Genomic DNA, 6,040 nt, shown 5'->3' with positions numbered 1-6,040 from the left:
ATTCTCTTCTCACCCCGCCTACCTCCCATTTTACTGAAGAACAAACAAATTTAAAGTACAGCTTGCTTAAGATCACATAACTCAGAGATATTTATTAACTTATTGTCTTCATTCCAAATAGATTATTAGCCAATATTAGAACACATTTGCTCTCAGAAATGTTTATAGCTTGCCTGTCTATAATCTACTTGGGTGGGTTTATTCACTTACACATATATATATATATATATATATATATATATACACTTTTATAGATATAAAAATGAACAGTCTACATGTTTGCATTTATTTAGTAATCATTTATTTGTTTTATATATATACAGAAGGGAAAATACAAAGGGAAAATTACTATACAAAGCATCCTCTTTTAGAGCTTGAAGCACTTGAGTGGATGAATAATTAAATAGGTAGGTAGATAGTTAACTATGGATAGATATAAATAATAAATTATAAGTACATGATAATATGTCACAAATATATTTGAGGTACAAAAGAAAGTGTGATGTTAGATCTGAGGAAGAAAATGATTAGCAGATAAATAGTATCAGGGAGGATTTAATTAGAACCATTTTATCTATGACTTTGAATGATGACATGCTTATCAAAAGCTTAGAATAGCCAGCAGGCTATATCTAATCAGCAGATTGGATGATAAAAGTCAGGACTCAGATCTCAGTGGTTAGAATGGCAGAATCAGTTGAATAAGGTGAAATTTAATAGAAATAAATGCAAATTTTTATACCTCTGGTTAAAAAAAAATGAGTTTCACGAACATAGGATGACAAAGGTATAATTAAAGAGCTTTTCTTTGGAAAAAAAAAAAACAGGAGTTTTAGCAGACTGCACTCTCAAACTGACACAGCAGTTAAGATTCTAAGTTCCATTAAAAGTTTAAATATATCTTGAAAGAGTAAAGTAGTGATTGTTTCATGTTACCGTGGAGAGAAATCACATCTGGAAAGAAATCACATCTAGAGTCTTGTGTTAATTTCCAGGCACCACATTTTAGGAAAGACATTGATAAGTTGCAGCATTCCTGTATAACAGGTGTCAGGATAGTGAGAAGACTGAAGACCATATTATAATGAGGATTAGTTGATGAATGGGCAACCTGGAGAAGAGACAATTTAGGGGGAATATAACTATCTTTGTGTGTTTGTTATATGACAGAAAGGTTAGATTTGTCCTGCTTGGCTTAGAGGACAGTTTTAGAAACAATGGGTTGAAGTTGTAGAGAGACAGTTTTAGACATGATTTGAGGAAGAAAAAATTTCTCACTTCTAGAACTGTGAAAAAGTTTTTCTCCCATACTTGAGTGTTTAGGCAGAAAGTGTATAACAGTATTATAGAGGGGATTAATGATCAAGTTGGAGTTGGGCTAAATCTCTTCCATGAACCTTTCCAAAACTGATTTTGTTATAAGATTGCAAGTAATTCAACAATTAAAGAAACAAAGAGACCAGGTTTAAAATATAGCATATTTTTGAGAGTTCAGGACAGGAATGAGGAAGAGGGAGTAATCCACTTTGGTTCAAGAAAGTTACTTTTAAAAAATTAGAAGTTAGCTTTTTATATATATATTTATATATAAGAAACTATATTTTCATTGAATTCTTGGCTATTTCTTCCACACTGAACATCACAATCATTCATACCTTCATTTTGAATATTGTTTATCTTCCACAGACACCTCACAAAGTATCAGTTTCTCCCTGTGGTAAGATCTTCCTTTAGGTTTTCTTAAATTTCATTATTACTACTATAGACTTGAACATCTATTATCCTCTTGCTTACTTTTCTTCCATTTCTAATCATCCATTTCGCACAAGCTTGGAATGGACTGCCAAATGAGTTTTACTTCAGTGAAGATCTTCAAGCAGATCCTGGATGACCACTTGTCAGGAATGTTGTAGAGGGGATTGTTGGTCAGGTATTAATTAAACTAGATCAGTCAGCCAAAAAACATATTAAAAGCCTGTTATGTGCCAGGTATTGTGCTAAGGACTGGAGTTACAAAAGCAAATAATAGGATGATCCCTACTTTTTAAACATACATACATACTTACACTATATAATTTTTCCAGTTATATGTAAAAGTTTTTTTTTACATTTGTTTTTAAAATTTTGAATTCCAGATTCCAAAGTTTAAAAAAAAGGAATGCTTCAAGTCTATATTCAGACACAATCAGTTTCTGCTCTGGATGTTGATAACATTTTTCATCATAAGTCCTTCAGAGAAATCTTGGATCATTGTATTGCTGAGAATAGCAATTATTCACAGCTAATCATCCTACCACATTGCTTTTACTTTGTACATAGTACATTTCATTTTGCATGAGCTTATGGAGAACTCCCAGGTTTTTCTGAGCATCCTGCTCATCTTTTCTCATAAAATAGTAATATTCCATCATAATTACATACCACAATTTATTTAGCCATTCCCCAGTTGATGGACATCCCCTCAATTTCCAATTCTTTGCCTTGAGAAAAGAGCTGCTATATTTTTGTACATATAGGTCTTTTTCCTTTCCTTTTTTTTTTTTTTAAATCTTGTCATTCATGCCTAGTAGTGGGATTGTTAGGTCAAAGTTATCTATGATTTTATAGGCTTTAGAGCACAGTAATAATCTGTACTCTTAAGGAACTTACATTCTATCAGAGAAGATAGTGAACATATATAAACATGTTTAGGATAAATACAAATAGGGAGAGAGGAAACTAGGATTTGGGGAATGACTTCTTTTAGTAAGAGATGACCTTGAATGGTTTCTAAAAGAAAGAGAATTCTGAGGAATTTTAAGTGAGTGCAGAGATACCTTCCAGCTCTTAAGATTTGGTGATTGCCTGAACAATAGAGAATTCCCAATTTAACATTTGAACATGAGAATGACACAAAGCTGGTGTTCTAGAAATGATAACTCATGCCTGGATGGGAGAAATTTGCTATATCCTTGGATCTACTACACGTAATTGTCTAGCTTAGCCAAGCTTATAAAAATAGGTGAAGTTGTTTTTATACTTCTACAGCCACATAAACATCTCTTTCTTCCCACAGGTGCCTATCCTTTGCCCCATTCTAAGTAATCTTCACCAAAATGTTGGCTGACAGGGGGTTGAACTCTTTTCAGAATAATTCCTTTTAAATAAGTGCCACATAAGGACAAGGCAGAAAACAAACTTTTATACCTAAAGGAATGCTGCCTCTGGGGCAGAGGATTGCTATTTTGGATGATGTGGCCCTCTTAGATCACTGTATGAAAAAGATCACATTCACAAAGCTACTCTTTGTTTATATCTGAAAGAACCACCCACAATGAATGAGTTCTCCTAGTCGCCCCCACCAAGAGAGCTATTAAAATGCCCTAGTACCTAGTGAACAATACTTCCTAGGCTAGGACATAGGATTTTAATAAGTCATGTTGTTAGAGATACTTTATAGGTAGCTAGAAATTCCAAAGGCAAATTGGATGCTAATTGTTCTATGTGAATGGCCGATGCTGCTATGAGCTCTTTTTGGCCTTTCAGAGAAAGTACTTTTTGTTTTTTTTAATTTTTTATGTATTTTATTTTTTACATTACCAGATTTTTTCCCACCAAATTTTTCCCCCTGTATTTCTTTCTCTTCCAATCCCAGAGAACCATTCCATTTAATAGATAGGTTTAAAAAGAAAAAAATTCAGCAAAATCAATAAATTTTGTAAGGCAGAAAATTTATGCAACTAATCAATCCAATTGACTTCTCATTTCTGTAAAGGAGTGGGTTGGGAGTATCTTGTCATACCTCTTCCTTGGGGTGAATAATTTTAAGCAAAATATTCCATAAACTTTTTGTTTAATAATTTTGGATTACATCTAATTTCCCCCTATTGTTTCTCCTATATCTGATTACGCTTACTAATTTAAAATGCTGGCATAACGGTAGTTCTGAATAATTTCTACAAATTAGCTGCATACAAAGTACATGAAGATAGTTGAAGGAATGAGAAGTGTCCAAGCCATGAGAGAGAAGAGACGTTACAGCTTCTTTAAGTAGTCAAATGATTAGGTCTATGAAAGGGATAGTATGCATTTTCAAAAGCAAAATTAGGACCAATATGTGAAATTTATGGGGAGGCAAGTAATCATGAAAACTTAAGAGTGTTGACTCTGGAATTGGAGAACATGGGGTCAGATCTCACTTTTGCTGCTTACCACATGAGTGATTTTAAGCAAATTGCTTCATCTTTCTTCTCAGTTTATTTAATTTGATTAGTTCTAAATTTTCCAGTTCTAAATCCTTTGATTTTTATTGTTTTGAAAATTGTTCACTGAATCATGTCAATATATTCACAACCAGTTTTTATTCACCCTGTCTCTAATGAGCATGTTATAAATGATACATTTGAAATTCAATTATAAAAATATTAAGACGAGAATTTTGAAATATTAGGGTAGTTTTCAACTCTTCAAATGATATATTGTAACGGTGGTTAATACATTCATTGGTTTCTAAGGTTCCTTCCCAAATCCTGTGGATCTGTAAAGGGTTTTTTTTTTTTTTTCCAGTACTATTTTATTTTATTTTTCTTCTTTATTTATTTATTTATTTTTTATTGAATAACTTTTTATTGACAGAATCCATGCCAGGGTAATTTTTTACATTATCCCTTGCACTCACTTCTGTTCCGATTTTTCCACTCCCTCCCTCCATCCTCTCCCCAAGATGGCAAGCAGTCCTATACATGTTAAATAGATTACAGTAGATCTTGGATATAACATATGTGTGCAGAACCAAACAGTTTTCTTGTTGCTCAGGGAGAATTGGATTTAGAAGGTATAAATAACCAGGGAAGAAGATCAAAAATGCAAGCAGTTTACATTCATTTCCTAGTATTCTTTCTTTGGGTGTAGCTGCTTCTGCCCATCCTTGATCAATTGAAACTAAGTTAGATCTTGTCTTTGTTGAAGAAATCCACTTCCTTCAGAATACATCCTCATACAGTATCGTTGTTGAGGTATATAATGATTTCCTGGTTCTGCTCATTTCGCTCAGCATCAGTTCATGTAAGTCTCGCCAATCCTCTCTGTGTTCGTCCTGCTGGTCATTTCTTACAGAACAATAATATTCCATAACATTCATATACTACAATTTACTCAACCATTCTCCAATTGATGGGCATCCATTCATTTTCCAGCTTCTGGCCACTACAAACAGGGCTGCCACAAACATTTTGGCACATACAGGTCCCTTTCCCTTTTTTAGTATCTCTTTGGGGTATAAACCCAGTAGAGACACTGCTGGATCAAAGGGTATGCACAGTTTGATAACTTTTTGGGCATAGTTCCAAATTGCTCTCCAGAATGGCTGGATGTATTCACAATTCCACCAACAATGTATCAGTGTCCCTGTTTTCCCGCATCCCCTCCAATATTCCGTGTTATCGTTCCCTGTCATTCTAGCCAATCTGACAGGTGTGTAGTGGTATCTCAGAGTTGTCTTAATTTGCATTTCTCTGATCAATAGTGATTTGGAACACTCTTTCATATGAGTAGTAATAGTTTTAATTTCATCATCTGAAAATTGTCTGTTCATATCCTTTGACCATTTATCAGTTGGAGAATGGCTTGATTTCTTATAAATTAGAGTCAATTCTCTATATATTTTGGAAATGAGTCTGTAAAGGCTTTTTTAAACAACTTATCATGGGAATTCAACCTGCATATTAAATGTGATTGAATGAATGTCCTATGGCCTAAAACAGTGGTTCTTAATGTCTTAAGGTCCCTAAGACCTTATTTTTACGGGGTCCATGAGGACAAAGTCACTTCTATAACAACAGTAAGATGATGTGATTTCTAATATAGTAAATAGATACAACCCTCATAAATGAATGCTCATTAGGGTACTCAATTTTTAAGTGGGTGAGTGCTAAGACCAAAAAAGTTTTGAGAACTATCTACTTATGAAATAAATCTGCATGACTTACCAATACCTCTCCTCCATCTTTATCTGTTATTTTTTTCACTATAAAACATCACTTATACTGAGGTAGTGGCTCTT

This window comes from Sarcophilus harrisii, chromosome 4 (assembly GCF_902635505.1).
Source record: "Sarcophilus harrisii chromosome 4, mSarHar1.11, whole genome shotgun sequence".
Classification (NCBI taxonomy): domain Eukaryota; kingdom Metazoa; phylum Chordata; class Mammalia; order Dasyuromorphia; family Dasyuridae; genus Sarcophilus; species Sarcophilus harrisii.
This window is presented reverse-complemented; position numbering follows the sequence as displayed.